The sequence below is a fragment of the Papaver somniferum genome, chromosome 8 (assembly GCF_003573695.1).
Source record: "Papaver somniferum cultivar HN1 chromosome 8, ASM357369v1, whole genome shotgun sequence".
NCBI classification, from domain to species: domain Eukaryota; kingdom Viridiplantae; phylum Streptophyta; class Magnoliopsida; order Ranunculales; family Papaveraceae; genus Papaver; species Papaver somniferum.
Window position 1 is genome coordinate 63,720,263 of NC_039365.1, and position 17,762 is coordinate 63,738,024.

A 17,762-nucleotide genomic window follows, 5' to 3' on the forward strand; every position below is an offset into this window, starting at 1 on the left:
CTCACCAAACAACACGTTTATAAGTGTGTTAAGTTTGGTTTTGAACTTTTGATCACAACACCTTTTACTTTTTCCAACAAGGTGATATATATTGGTCTTACCTTAATTTCTTTTGATGAATTATAGTGTCCATAATTTTATTTTAAGGTGAATGATTATTTTTTCGAGCCCGTAGATTGTCTTTTTTTTTGAGAGAGTTTACATGCTTTTGTACCAATTAATTTCGGGTTCCAAACATATCCATCGTTGCAGATAATAGTATGTCAAGCGATAATTTTTTTCATGTCGATAGATATATTCCATAATGAGTATATGTATCGAATTGATCGAACTATACTTTACAAAAATTTCTTTCGTATATATGATGAAAATATTTCCGCGATAATCAGGGGGATACACCACTAGAAGTCGTTGTTCATTAACTTTAAAAGTTATATTTATCACCCATCATAATCAAATTGAAAAATGTCGCCATCTCAAATATGCGAGAAAATATTTCATTTTTCTTTTATTAAGCTTTTTCCTCTTGAATCCAGTCACATCTAGCAAGTATGTAGCTTTTTAGTACATGCTACAGATAATGCTCCAATAGAGTATATCAAAACACGATCCACATTCTTCAAGTCAATATCTCTTTATTTTCCCGTTAAAGGCACCGGTACCAGTAAATTTTGAATTTTTCAAAGTATGCATACACTGGAAATTGTGTGAGATCCTGATAAGCTAATATGATTGTCGAATATTCATTTATTGTAGCTACTAAAGTATAAATGATGGTGGTTGTTAACCCCTCTGCAGAGGAATATCGACATACGTGATTGGTTGGCATGTAATCCAAATTAGATTGGATTATTTTAATTTCTCGATTGACGTAATATAAGGATCCTAGCTAGACTCGACACCTTAAAGTTTCCAAGCCTTAAAGTTACAGGTTGGTGTTAGTCATATTGCGTATTAATAGAAATAAATCGTTTTAAGAGTGATTGGGGTTTATATGTTCAAACCCTAGGATTGTTCAATAATACTTTTTTCTTCTTATATGATTAATCCTTGAAGGATTCATGTTGCATTCTCACAAAAAATGTGTTCGGAGAACATATTCAATTTGAAATCCATATAGGATTCAAATAATATTTTGGCAGCCACCTGACTCGATTATGTCAGGTTTAACAATCCTTTCTGTGTTTTTAGAAATTTGGTACGACCCAAAAATACGGATTAATTAGTTGATATTATCAACTTTACAGTTCTCTTGAGGAATCTTTGAAAACACAAAAATCCACCTTTTAGCAGCATAATATTTGTATTTTCTTTTCTTAAATCTGCAGTTCAATATTATGTTTGCTTAAAACTTATCTATCTGATATAGACTAGAGTTATGATGCTTGTTTTTTATAATACTAATATAATTGAGTTAGCATTCACAAATCGTCAAAAATTGTACTTTTTTTCCTTCGTTTCAGGTTTTGTCCCACGTGGTTTTCCTGAAAAGGTTTAACGAGGCAATATGTTGTTGACGTTTAATTTTCTTTCAAAATGTTGATATTTGTGCTCTTTTTCCTTCGTCCAATTTTTTTTCTCATTGGGTTTTTTTGGCAAGGTTTTAGTGAGGAAATTTAATTCAACATGACGGTCATACAAGGGGGATTTGTATCAATTTAGTTGTTTAGTGGATGCCCACATTTGATTAAACCAAATCAACTTAGTCATCCCCTAATAATTTGGATTTCCTTCTCACAAATACGATTTTTGTTCACGTATGATAAGGTATTTATATCTTGGCACTTTGTTGAAGAAACTACATTAACTATTTCTGCAAGTCATCTCCAAGAAATTAGCAATCCAAGACACAAGTACTTAATGTATTGAAAGAAACATGAAGACTCGAGAACACTACTATTAGAAGACTAACACAAAAGAAGACTTCATCAACTGGCAGATTTCTCAAGAAAGCATTGCTATCTCCAGCATTCAAGAAATTCGTTTATCGAAATTGGGAAGTGTCGACTCGAAGATTGGCAAGTCAAGGTTCAACTGAAGTACTTATCAGAGGGAGCATCATAGTAAAAGGTATTTACTGGACTATCACATTGTACTCTTTTTCCTTCGTCAAGGTTTTAATGAGGCAACATATGCATGTCCAACTATATTCTAACTTTTCTCATAATGTACTCTTTTCCCTTCAATCAGGTTTTATCCTTTTGGTTTTTCCTGACAAGGTTTTAATTAGGCAATTTCTTAGATACAATGGTCATCTAGGGGGAGTGTTATAAACAGAAGTTTATTCGGTAGATGACCACTTTAGTGGGACCCCATTACTTGGGCACCAAGTATGTAAACTCTATAAATAGAGTTCCAAACCTTCGTAAACACACATATTAATAAAAATCTTTTTCTCTTCTTCCCTCTACTCTACTTCTCTATTTTCTCTGTTCACAAGACATCTCTTGTTCTCAAGCAGCGTATAATATTCTTTTTATTAAACCCCGAGAGGCATTGTCCATCTATTCATTTAACTTTAAATTTTGATTTTTGTTATAGGGAAACCTGATTTGTTTAGGGGGAAAGCTAAAATTGTTTGACTATGGTATATTTCATTTGACTTTAGGTCATTAAAGGGGAGGAGTAAAAAAAATTCTTTCCCCTAACCGAACGCTGAGTTTTCCGTTCTGTCCTCAACCTAACCTAACCGTTTTTCTTTGATCGGTCTTAACCTAATATTATATTTAAGTTATTGTATAACCATGGCTAACCCTAAATCAGTTCGTGATTAAATAATATCGTTCTTGCTTCCCGAATCTTTTCACAAAAACAACATGAATGATGATGCCGATGGGGGCGACTATACATAAATTACAGAAAAAGAAGACCTATTTTTGTTGTCAGACACAAACTATATAACCAAAAATGGTATTAATTTTTCTGGTGTTAAACCTTTTTACGGTCAAGAACAATCTCTAGAACAAGAAGAACAAAAAAATATACAAGAAGATCAAGAACATGAACATGAAGAACAATCCGAGCCAACCTATTGAAATGCAAATACATACTTTACTTCTTAAAAAAACGTATTGAGTAGAGTTTCGTGATCAATAATAGAACATGCATCTCCTTTATAGTTGTACTATAGGTTGAAAGCCAACCCGAACATTACGCCATTGCGAACTCTTCCATCTCATTGAATCCAAATCACTTACACCAGTTATCGTGCCCATGTATCTGCGTACCCCTGATCCTCAGTCTCAAACATCATTCTAAATCACATTCCGAGTGAAACTTGGGTGTACAATATACTTTACAGAACTACAAATTCTGAAGGACTAGCCCTGCTAGAAAAATAATATTGGTGAAGTGCTGACCCGGCTTCCTATAAGTATATCATTAATCTATAGTGACAAGACACAAACAAAAGCAGGAAACAACATGCTTTGGGTTGTAGAAGATTGTAAACGGACTATTACTTGCAGCTGCAGCGAGAATTCCAATATGCATGTTATATATCACTTGATGTTAATATGACAAGAGTGTTAGTTGTTGTCTATTAGCACGTCTTTGACCAAAATAATTAAGCTGTGATTTCTCATCTCTGCACACAAAATATATTACTTTTACTGTGATGAACATAAAAATGTGAGTAAGTACCAATCCCCCATCTAAGATATTCTGGTTTTTATGTCTAATTGTCCAACCAATAGTCACTTAATAGTTTTAAGTGTCTAAACTATTTGACAGATGTGGTGAACAATCAGCTTAAGAGAAACCAATTATAATTTTTTAAATTATATATACTCTTTAGGTCGGCTGTAAGTGTCAGTTTGTACTAACTCTATACATAGAATTTGCAACATCCAAACTCAATAATCTCAAAACTAAGCACATTCAGTAATAGATAACATACCCCTTCTCGGTTATTAGTCACCCTTTCTTCTTAAGATGTTGATGATACTGGTAAAGAGAACCACAAGTTACTATAAGCAGAACAATAAAGGAGTAATCTCATTCCATCTCTATCTCACTTCCTAGGATGGTGATGATACTGGTAAAAACAGTGATGAATAGGCTTATCTAAAACTAAAATATCTAATTTAGTGGTTGACAAAGGTAATTCTCACATGTCGTACAAAAATTCACCCATGCAAATATGTTACACATTTTATCAAACACTCATCGTGCATACAAACAAAAATTTATATACATATGCATGAAATTTCAAAAACTAAACTTTTCTTAGACCCAAAGTTCAAAAACAATTAAATTAGAGAAAATTCAGAAATAAAGTTGGTTTCACTAACTCGTGATTAGATCAGAGTTATACTAAAACAATTACATTTGCTACAGATTAGATAAAATGAGATTGAACATAAGATGAATTCCTTTATAAAATAAAATACAATTTAAAAACATGAGAAGAATTTAAGGAAGAAGATCTAAATGAATACCCGTGTTTTTCTTCCCCTTTGGACTTTACGATTAAATTATCGCTGTTACAGTGAAGCTCATGGTCGGTTTCTCGGAGGGTAGCGTGGTAATACAAAATAATATGTAATAAGTCAATTTGATCGCATATTTCCCCCTACACATATCTCAATTATATTAGCTTTCTCCTTAAAATTCTTTTCCCCTAAATAAATCAGCTTTCCCTATAACAAAAATCTAAACTTTTTAGCATATTTTTCCACTAAATCTGCACATCTATTTACATTTCTATTAACAACCGACACTTTGACAGATTCTAAGAACACAAAATTTGTCATGTTATCTCTCAAAATATTAGCAGCTTCCCAGGAACAAGAGTTAGTCTTGTTATTGATGAAGAAAACCACGTTGTTACAGTCATAAAAAAGCTCCATCTTTTAATCATGTAGATCTTTTGCCCAACTCACCGTCAACTGAATTGCTAGTGCTTCTGCGGAATCTGGCCCTGTGGTCCAACCTGAATCAAAAGTTGTATCATTAATCAAAGCATTTCTAAATAGCGCAACCCCAATCCCAAATTCCTCAGTTTCTTTTTTAAAGGACACATCAATTTGATAATAAACATCTCTAATTTGAGAAATCACATTTCTGGGAGTAACTATGTTAACTCTTTGTTGTGTAATAGAATCTGGAAAAGCAATGTTCCATTGTGTGAATTGGCATCTCACCTTATTCACAAGTTCTAAGGGTTATAGTTTTATATGATCAAACGTTACATAATTTCTATATTTCCATATGCACCATGTTAAAATACTGAAAATATGTACCCAATCTTTCAGGTCATCCTTAAGCCATTCATAATCCCATTGAAGGAAATTTCCATTATAAGATGGACATGGGATATTTAAAGTGAACCAAACAGCTATAACCAAAGGGAAATTTATAAATAAGTGACTACTAGATTCAACTGCCCCTAAATTACATAACACACGCTACATAACGACCTTTCTTGAAAAACAGGCTATTATTCAATTTAACGATAAAATATCCGCAAACATTTTCCATACAAATAAACAGATCCGAGGTATTACTTGTATTATCCATATCTTCTTCCAATACCATGTGTTGTATATTGGCAGAACCTGATACAAGGGAAAAAAAAAATTTGCCGGTAAACAAACCCTTTTTAGTTCCCTTCCAATATAGAGTATCCTTATCATCCTTTTTAATATAAACATAGCTAATTTAACGATAACCATACCTCCATCCGGTAACCACCTGTCCTCGAAAATTCTGACTTCAAAATTACAACCTATAGGCCAGATACTATATTTTTTGATGATTTCAATTCCTTATGATGTGCTAGTCCAAACGCAAGAAAAATTGTAAGTTCCAAATTTGTGCACGACATGAGTTTTAGGAAAATATTTCCCTTTTAGCAGTTGTACCCACAATTGATTTGAATTATTTATTAACCTCCAAGCTATTCTAGAAAGTAAAATAATGTCAAACTTATGTACCTAAACCACCTTGATATTTTGGTAAATATATAAAAGTCCATGCCATGGGGTAAACCATTGGGTCCTCTTTGTTCCACCAAAAATCCAGCTAATTTTTATCAAGCTTATCTAGAATTGTATTCGACAAAGCAAAACACATCATTTGATGTATTGGGTAAGATGAAAGAGTAGAGTTAGTGAGAACAGTTCTTCCCACTTGCGCTAGCACATTAGACTTCCATCCTCTTAAAGAACTATAGGTTTTTTCTAATGATGGTTCAAAATTTAGAGCCTTGGACCAATTAAAAAGGAGGAGAGTTCCTAAGTATTTTTTATTAATGTGTTTGACTTTCAAGATCCTAGATAATATCTTATGATGCTTGCCAAAAATTTTCTTGCTAAAATACACCCCCGAGTTCTCAAAATTTATAGACAGACTAGAAGCATTGCAGAACATATGTAATAACCACGAAATATTTCTGACCTCAGGAATAGTAGCGTTGCAAAAGATGAAAAAAATCATCCAGCAAACAGTAAATGAGATATAATACAAAAATATATATTTATTTGAACACCCGAAACTTTTTCATTTTGTTAAGACCATATAAGGATCCTAGAGAGACCTTCTAAAGCAATAATAAAGATGTAAGGAGATAAGGGGTCTCCTTGTCGGAGACCATGAGTAGAATGATAAATTGGTCATGGGGCACCATTTAGTAACACTTGACAAGGTACAGTCGAAATGTATTCGTAAATTAGTTTACACCATTCATCACCGAACCCTAGTTTTTTTTAAAATAAACATAATGAATTTCCATTCTAATCTATGAAATGCTTTAGAAAGATTTAATTTAACTGCAATATGACCTGACTTCTTTTTTCTATCTGTTTTCATGCTGTGAAGAATCTCATAAGAAATCACTATATTATCTGTGATCTGTCTCTCAGGAATGAAGGTTGATTGTTATGTAGAAATGCAATTCTCTAAAACCTATTCAATCCTATTCGCTAATCTTAGATATAATCTTATAAATAGAGTTGCTCAAACCAATAGGTCGGAACTCACTAGGAATTACTGGATTGGGAACCTTATGAAATAGAGCGGTAAATGTGTTAATAAGAAAAAAAAACTAAAACTAAACTAAACCTTGTTAACAAACAAACAAATATCTAACTAATGATTTTCTTATTTCCTTCTTTATTTTCTTTTCTTAAATGAATTTACCGGTGGCGATTACGTTTGGGATACATAATAAAGTAATTATTGTTATAGCATAAATTGACTGAATCCAATAGGGGTTGGTATGTCAAGTATGAAATTGTAATTTTAATGTCAAAAATATACGCTCAAACTGTACCGATGAGCGTCGTTTACTCAACAAAATAATAAGATGTTTCCCACTAATTAACAAGTAATAAAGCAGTAGTAAGGATCGTTCCCACGAGAAGTAATGCAATTGATATGTTATCTAAATCAGTGAGAATATAAAAGAAGGATAAAAAGGATAATAGAGGATGATAATTAAGAAATCCTTCGTCGTTACTAACCGTTAACTCAACAGTGTACCCGTTTATCTCCTGTTAGAATCAATTGTCACCAACCGTAGAATAGCAGGTACGCTTAGCTATCCCCAAAATTCCTTGTGTCACCGGATACGGAAGCGCTCGGCTACCGGATTCTATTCAACTGAGCCGTCCTGAGGTACGCTTACAAGGTGTAACTCAACCGAATGCTTTAGGGTTTGTGAATTTAGGTTTGATCCCAGCAGTTAAACTCGGTATGCTCGGTCCACTTACTGGTGTTGTCTTTACTCGCAATTGCTCCACAGAATCCCTCCGCAAGGTCTTGCGATTTCTACTTGTGAGGAGATAAGCGACAATTACGGATCGCCCAAATCTCTATTAGCATTAGAATGATTAATAGACTAATTTAGTTGCGCACCCAAACCAATCTAAGAATCAATCATAAACCTTCGATATAGTAAAAACAATCCACAATGATTAACTTTAAAACTTGAAACAAACTTGTAAATAATTGAACTTCGCAGTTAGAACTTTGAATTCATCATTAACAATAAAAAGAATATAGAAAAGAGATACTTCTCCCCCCTAAGAGGGGAAAAACGGTAAAAAGAAGATATCTCAAATTATATTTAAGCTTCCCTCTATATAGAGTTTGTAACCTCTTCTTGAAGAAACTAGAAAACCTAGCTAAGATAAGAAAGTGCACCTCCTTAAAAATTGTTTCCCATGCATCACATCTCGTGCAAAGTGGGTTGCCAAAACTCGTCAGAATTCCCAAACACAACTCACGGCCAACGCTGGTCACGTCTAAGTTCCACAAGCAAAAGAATTGGGCTCACGTCACCCAAATCCAGCCCATTTTCTTGTTATTGGCTGGTCAGTTCTGTGGGACTGACAACCTATTCTCAATTCCATCTTTCCCTCTCGTCTCTTCCAACATCAATCACTCCATGAAAGCCATCATCATTAAACCACTCAGCTTACATCAATCACAAGCTCAAGCCATCAATACCAGCACCACAGGAACATGGCAGCACAAACAATCTTCACTGTCCCACGACTAACAGTAGCCATCAACCCATCGAGCCTCAACTGATATCTCTCTTATCCATCGCCATTAATGGCAGCAGCACTTCACTCTCTTATCATCAACTAATCTCGACTCCATTCTCTGTTGGCATCACCATTAGCCTGTGAACAGCATCAGTACCCATCTCGTCACCACTCACCAGCACCATTACCACTGATATCACATACCACTGTTACGTACAGCCGATTCTGCTCCAATCTCTCCTACAGCTCCAACTTGAATCAGTAGAAACTCGAGCTCTCTGTCCATCACATCCATGGCAGCAAGCCAACATCCAATCTCTTCCTTCTTCCATCATTTCACGGCCAACTTCTCTAAACTCCCTGTGTATCTCTTGCATATATACCAAATGATACCACAGCATTAATCCGATGGCAGCAGAACCGTTATTCCTCCAACTTCCATTCTTAACTGTTCTGTAAATAGTGTTCCATCAGTACCTCAAACCCATACAGCTCCATATTGCTGATCAACACTGCCATCAATCATCATCACTAGCAGCCAATCCAAACCTCTCTTACTGACATCGCTGCCAACATACTGCCATTCGAGCCCTCTTCGCATCACCACTGTCAATACCTACTGCCAATAATGGCAGCAACAACTCGTAACCGAGCACAATGCAGTACTGTTGTTGTGCATCAAAAATCACCTTCTATGCCTCCCTGCATCTTCTCTGTTCTACTTGAGCTCGACTGGTTCTCATCAACTAACAGAAATCACAGCTTACTATCATCTCAGTTCCCGAACTCAGACAACCAGACCTTACTACCGTCGGCTGGAGGCACAGGTCATTCAGGCATTCTACCAAACACTTGTTATGCGTGTAGCAAACTGGCCATGGCTATGTACTCTCTGTAAATTGGAGATTGCACAACTCCTTCCCTGCACAGTACAAATTTAATCACACAAACCCATTCTCATAATCATTCACAAAGACTAAACCACACTTCGATTCATAATCGTTTGGGCACAAATCAAAAGGCAGGAACTTCCATTTCTTCTCCCTATATTGCCAGCCTTAAGCTCAACTTCTTGTCTGCATTTGCGAATTTGAGATGAACCTTCGTAGCACACGCCTATGTGTGAAATCCACTTCAAAACTTTGTGGTCCAAATCAGTCGCACGTCTTCAAGCCCAACATCTGTAAACCGGGATGATGTTAAGCCCATGAATGCCTCAAGCTCAGCACTAACTCTATTTGGCTCGTGACAGCATTAACGCATACGACTTCGGCGCTTTTTCTTGCCATTGTACCTTGGCCGCCTCCAGTAATTCATAACGGATATCAGCTGGTTGCTTCTTAATGCCACGCGACTGCTGGTAGTGGTTTCCCATGCAATGATAATTCCGCCTCTTTTTCGGTAAATTGGACGATTTCTTGTTTTTCTCGAGAATAAGCTCCAAAATTCTCATAAAATATAAAAGAAAGCTAATAATACAATTTCGCAAAAAAACTAGCTAAGAAAACATAACCAATCGATACTTAGAGAGATGTTTTTAAACACTTATCATGCACTGCTAAAATCGACTTCAGGATAGGCTAAACTTACGTTGTACATATGTGGAAAGGAATATCCAGTTATCTCCGAAGACTTAAGAGGACACGAAGGCGTTTTCCTTTATCAAAGTCAGTAACTGAAGATTGATTTCCTTCGTATGATTATAATTTCCATCTTTATCTGTCTTTCTATCTATTGAATAACAAAGTCATTGGTCTTAGTATGAGAAACTCGACTATTCATGATTGGCCAAGGAAAAAGGGAATTACCATTTAAATATTGTTTTTTTCTGTAAATGTGTCGAAAATAGAGACCGGCGACAAAGAGTTATGTTTTCGCCCTCTTTATTAAGGTTTAAAAAGTTCAAGTTTGAAAGTATTTTTACTTCTTTTTGTTAAGGTTTAGAAAATTGGAATTGGAGATTTCGTAAACTGAAGTATAAAAGCATTTTTGCTATTTTCAACTAAGGTTCTGAATGCCTTTCCTCTTTGTTTCAAAAACTAAAGGCAGAGAATGTTGTTTTGCACTTCACTGTTTCCTCAGGGATATGCAGCTCCTCTGGTACATATAATTTTGAGTTGATACTTTAACAAGCCAAAAATCACTTAATTCCGACACAATACACATAAGTTATTTTCCCGTCTCTTTTCTGGTTTCTACACCTGTTGATGGTGGTTTCGAAAATTGGACTGAATGTTAATTTTGACATGTTTTGATTTTTTAAATATCTAAAGACACAATGTAAATATATTTACACGTTATTGCAAACCAAACTTGGTTATTTAGAGACGTTGAAAAAGGATCTCACTTCCACCTAAGGTATGTTTCATCTTGCTATTACAAGTATGTATCATAGATAAGTTAGTGAAATATAATGAGAGATATTTATTAGCAATGTACAACTAAAGTCATCAAACTAACTTGGGAAGTAACAATGTTTAAGAATGGATGTTGTTACTATATTGAAAAGGAGAGGTACCTAGTACCTCACCAACTTTGAATCTGATAGGAATATAAACCTATGTACTACTTTTAATAATTAATAGGATACTAAACTTCTGATGCGAAAAAGTAAAACCGCACACAAACAAGAACTTTGTTAATGAGGAAACTAAAATCTCGGAGAAACCCCCGGGACCTCTTCCAGTTTGAACATTATATTGTATTAAACCGCTACAAACATTTTCCTACCATCATACTTCGTCTTGAAATGTAGTTGAGATCTAATTGACCATCCGAGCAATTTAGCTTCAGTAGTGCTCGTTATTTATCTCAGATCTCGCAAAATTCTACGTACATAATTCTCATAGCTGACATCCGTTGCATGCCTAAGAATTGCTTCTGCGATTGTGAAGACTTTCAACTAATTTGCCTCTAACAGAATGCATATTGGTTTCCTTCATAAAGATATTCAATCAATGTAATGAAAATATTTTTTCTTAAGAGAGATTTTCAAGGATAAATAAGATATCAAGCAAAGCTCAAAAATTTCGATAGCTTACTAAAAGGGAGAAGATAACTAGTACACCACCAACTTTTTTCGTTCGTGAACATATATGGACAATCCTTGTATAACACATACTTTCAGTTACAAAACTGTATATAAGATTTTTTAACAAGGCAACTGATATGTACTGTACTGGGAATAGAATCCCAACAAGGACAAGTCTGGTGTAGCGCAGTCTGGTCAGCGCATCTGTTTTGGCTACAGAGGGCCATAGGTTTGAATCCTGTCACCTTGACTGTAGATCCTCTCCTTTCAAGACACAAATTCAACAAGAAAGAGTCTAGTATATTCTTTACAGTTGAGATAATACAATCTATGTTTAACAACGTAAAATATGTGATATTTTAATTATAAAAACAAAATAATATAATTTCAAAAAGAAATAACGCAAACACCCGAAATTTTGTTAACAACAAAACTACCATCTTGTAAAAAAATGCAGAGCCTAGTCCAGATTGAACACGCGAACCTCATTTATTAAACCAACTGCCTACAACTAGGTTTCAGACTAAATATAATACCTTGCTTCAGTTGTATTCATGCACCTGTAAAACTCCTAGCTGAATACCAATTCTCTTTAGATTTTACTCTTGTAAATTTTCTAGCAAAATGTTAATTATCTTAAGAAGATGCTCTTGAAATTTTGCTAGAAGCAAAACATTAATTCTCTTTAGAATATGCTCCTCAATAATTAGGGTTTACACGTACTGTAACCTAATTTATTTTACCTCACAAGATCAACTAGGTAAATCCTAGAGATTTCTTGATATATGAACTTGAAGTATTCTATAGAATGACCTTAGAATACACAAGGATCATTGTAATCACCTAGGTACAGGTTCTGTAACTATCAAAGAAAAAGATAGCTTGCATGTGCTTTACGATCCCCAAGTAGTCTTCAGAATATTGATCCTGTTCTTGAAAAACAAGGATGTGGAAAACAACCTTATGCAATACACATCACTTTCCAAGGGATAGTTTGTATAGTTATAAGAAAACTTCTTTTTATAGTGAATGACCAACGCTAAGTTGCTTAAAATTCTAGTCACCTTGTCTAGCCAAGGAAACATCATAAACCTGACTAAAATAGGCATAGTCACGGTTTTACAGTTTAGTTCGCGAATTTTCACTAAAAGTTCACCTCGTGTTTCCTATTCACGAAGTGAACCTTTAGCCACACTTTTTAGCCTTAGTAAATCACTCATAACTTCTTTTTTATAACTCAGAATTGATTGATTCTTATCTCGTTGGATTCTTAATTTTGTTTACTATAACATGGAGACATTTTCAAGGCTGATGATTCTAAATTATTAGGCTCAAAACTCCTCGGGCGTATATACAAAAGTATATTTATAGTCATTGGAATTGTTCGAATGAGTGAGCACTTTGTTTAGATATATACATACAGGTAGGATAAACAAGATATCATTCTCAAGAAGATCCATGTTCTGTTTATAGAACTCTGGTGGGAAACGATCAGGTCCCGGGGCAGACCATGGGGCCATTTTCTTAATAGTATTCCTGATTTCTTGTAAAGTAATGAGACTCAAAAGATTATTATTGTCCTCATTACTAATACATGGACTTATGCAATTCAGAAAAACCCTATTATGAAGAGGATTAGATGTGGTACTAATAGATTTAAAATGAGAGACAAGAAGGTCCTCGAGTTGAGATCTGTCATTGGACCACTGGACATTGTTGAGTTTGAGAGAACTTATGTGATTAAAATGATTCCTTATATTAGATGAATTATGATAGAAAGAAGTATTTTTGTCATAACTCTTAATATACTCAACTGTGGATTTTTGAGCATAGAAATCCTCTTGGATTTTCTGCCAATGCTCGAGATCTTTCTCAACTTGTTTTATAGTATCAACATTCTGAATAACACTGGGATTGTTATTCAGAGACTGAAGTTGAGCTTCCAGATTTTTGACTATGTGGTCTATATTACCAAAATGATTCAAGTTCCATTTTTAAGGTTAATTTTAACTAATCTAAGTCCATTCACAAGTTGATAAGGAGGTGATCCTCTAATATCATTGGAATAAGTCTTCCTAATTACCTCGTGAGAGGATGGATCACTAAACCAACACTTGAAATACCTATATGGTTTATTACCTTGATGAGAATGTGTGTTAGTCACCAAGATAATAGGAATGTGATCTGAGCCAATGGTATTTATGTGAAAGAGCATAGAGTTATCATAATACTTAAGCCATAAACTATTCACTAGATCCCTATGAGTCTGGCTCTTATAAGGTCATCGCCAACTTGTCTGTTTGACCATGTGAATTTAGGACCAATGTATCTTAAATCCATAAGGTCAGAGGCATCAATAGTAGATTGAATAGTAGGATATCCAATGGTAGTAGGAGTGGTGAAAGTAGATATTTCATGGGCCTTCATGGTTATGTTTAAATCACCAATGAGAACCCATGGAAGGTTAACTCTTTCCCCAATACTCTTTATTTAATTCCACTGTTGCAATTTCTCATCATGGTATGTAGAACCATATAAGAAAGTTACTAGGAATTCTGTCTTGCCAAGATCATAGGAAACTAAACATTGATCAATTTATCTGTATTCTGAATGATATCGAATTGGAAACCAGTCTTCCACATAAGAGATATACCTCCTGAGAGACCAGCAGAAGGAAATACCCAATTATCAGGGTAACTGAATCTTCTCATGTATTGGCTCATTTTTGTAGAGTCATTCTTGGTTTCACAAAGAAAAATAACATCAGGATTTTGACTCTTAATAACATTGGACAAAGAATTTATAGTTGTGGGGTTGCCGAAACCCTAACAATTCAAGGACAGTATTCTCATGGGGATGAAAGTGAAAGAAAATCTAGAACTTCTTTGAAACAAAAAATTAACACCCGCTATGACAAGAGTAGAAATAATATTGAAAAGATGAGGGTACCCAAATATACCTCAATCTAAAACTTTTCCACCTATAAGTTCTTTCTCCAAAAGTGATTGTCTATAGACTGAGTCGAGACAATACAACTAATCGGTTCACATTTCGTGTGATTGTCTTTGGATACGAGATCGAGACAATACGACAACAAGATAACTTGTGTGATTGACTACGGATACAAGATCGAGACAATACAACAACAAAGTATGTTTACTTGATAATATGTTCGGACTTAACCAAACTCTAGGGATTATCTATCAAGTAAAATAGGAATTAACGTTTGTGTATTTTACTTCTAATTATAATAAAAAAATTATAATTGCGGAAATAGAAAAGTAAAAGACACGGCAAGATTTTGTTAACGAGGAAACCGCAAATGCAGAAAAACCCCGGGACCTAGTCAAGAATTAAATACTCTCAGAATTAAGACGCTATACAAAATCAAACCAACTTCGTATAGTTGAGACCAAGCAACTAAACCTATAGTTCACCTAGTTTCCTCAGTATCCCTGCGCCTCCAACTTGTTAATAAGTCACGCACTTGGAACAATTCCTTTGGTTCGTATTCCAAACAGTAAAGGAACAACAAATCTGTTCGGTAATAACTCTTCTCAAACAACGTGATATGAGTCTGACAAAGGCTCTTCCGTTTAACCAATAAACTCCTTTCTCGGGTCCTTAGATCAATCTCACAACAACTACCGAAGTAATTTTTAGACTATGCAATCAATATTATTAATCACAAAGAAGTGTATTGATGCCGATCTACTCAACTAATCAATCCAATCTATCACAAAGATAAACCGATTATAGTTGGATCCCTTTCCAGACGAAACAAGGATTGTGCACACCAAAGATTATGAACCCAAATAGTCTTCTTGTCTTCAAATATTCTTTAATCTTCAATCAACACCTGCACACAATCAACTTGAATCTCTTGTAATAAATCATACACAGAACGGAGTCTGTTAACATTGGATTATCATAAGACGTCTTTAGATCTACGAACAGTCTAAAGATCCCCGTCGAAACTTCGATCTAGTTTGAGTGAATCTTATATCATAATAGAAGATTCTCAAGCATAAATACACTAGGTGCAATCAAAGTTCAACAATCGTTACTCAATCAAATCAATCGAAACTAATAATAAACCACAATTATCTAGTTTCCCACCAACGGTACTAATAGAGCTTCTCAATCCCAAAGAAGTCTTTAAACTGAGTGGCCGTAAGAGATTTCGCATAATTAGGTTACTTTCCTCTCCGAATAGGAGGCTCCACCAATAACAACATAACTAGGTAGTTTTGCTGGCTTTATGGATTAGTTTGCTAGAAATGCAAACTTCAATATTTATAGACAAGGAAGTTTGGACGCCAAGTAATTTACAAAATCGAATATTCTCAAAGGTATGCAATAAACACAAAATCGGTTTTCATAATTCCTAGAAATGCACTGTCCAAATATTGACCGAAATCTCAATAGAAAAATCTATAATCAGTAAATGCACATTACTAATTATTATATTCTAAAGATATGCATTTAATTGCTGGAGATTAAATAGCATATAAAAACTAAGAAACCTTAATTAAAAGATTCTCAATTTATTTCGATCCTGGGATTCTCTTTTAGCTTTTAAGGAATATCTTTGAACAATTAATGATAAGAGTTACTGCACATGTTCAAAGTATGTCGACATCTTTACTTTGCAAGTCCTTTTTCATACTTATAATCTTGGAAACAATTTGCCACACTTCCAAACAAGTTTAGAATTGGTTCGTCTGAATTCCAAGAACTATGTGATTGATTATCCTATCAAACCACCAATTATGGGTTTCACGGTTCTACCAAAAAAAGTTCGATTCTACCTCCATGTGAGTACTGTGCATAGTCACGCTAGTTACCAAAATTCGGTTAACTAGGTACTAGGATCGGTTACCCACAACTTATGGTAACTACTTGTATTCGGTTGCACATGTCCATAGGATCGTTTCCCCCAAAACTACAAACTTGTTGCACATGTTCATAGGATCGGTTCACCCATCTACTAAAAACGTGTTGCACCTCTTACAAGGATTGATTCCCTCTTGCAAATTTGTTACACCTCTTACTAGGATCGGTTCCCCAATGACTATATAAAAGTTTCTATTTACAAGGCGTCGATCATACCATCTTGAGTGATTACTTATGATCGGTTTCACTAATAAAAGTCATACCAATACATAAGTCAGGCCTTGTGAATAGCTTTACCAAGATACATAAACAATTTTATGAGCGGTTATACTAAACACACATATTGGTAATTCAAAATAGATTTGCAATGAATAACAATACCAATAAGCCTAGAGATTTATTTTTCGATTCACCAAACGAGTTTATGAACTTGCTTCCTTTAGACGAATGTAAAACATTGTTTCCTAGGATGAAATCTTCACTCATACTCATACATAATCATAATAGCATTCATATGATCATGTCGATGTCTTATATACAAAGTTTAATGGTTGAGCAATAAACCTCGTATTGTATTCCTTAATACTATGTCTAACTAGAGTTTCATACACAGATTCACAATTATGTTTTCAATATGCACGACTTGAAAGATACGTTGGGGAAAGAAACAATACAAGTCAAATATTACTAACCTCAAGAGGAAGTATGATGTTGTCGTTGTAGATCCATACTTCTTCACATTCTTCAAGTATTCATGTAATACTTGTAAGTCTCATATCCTAACACTTTCAAGCTAACCTTTACGAAGTTGACTCTAGTATATAATCAGGCGACTCTTTAAATGAGTTTTGATTCACTAAAATATGACAACCAAACTTGACATACCAACGATTGGTGGGTTCAACCGAGCTATGCTCTAACAATCTCCCCCTTTGTCAATTTTAGTGACAAAACTCTTACATCATATGGATAAACAAATTACAAAAAGTCATTATACACGTACGCTTGATTCCAAGTTCAACAACACAAAACCTGCATTAAATTCAATCCTTAAAGGCCGTTGCTGAAATTATAATAACAAAGCTAACACTCCCCATAAAGGTAAGATAGGTAGATTTTCAATCCGCACGTGTTTGTTATTTCCATGTAGTTCGACATAACTACATATCATATGGTATGTGACTCCCCCTTAGTTTATGCTTTCACTCTTTTCGTTAGAATAAACGTTTTAGCACAAATGTCCTTTCCCTTAGTCATACCAACTCACAACAAGTTAATATCACTTGTTTACTCCATATATTTCTCCCCCTTGTTGTCACAAAATGAGAAAGAAACGAATAAAT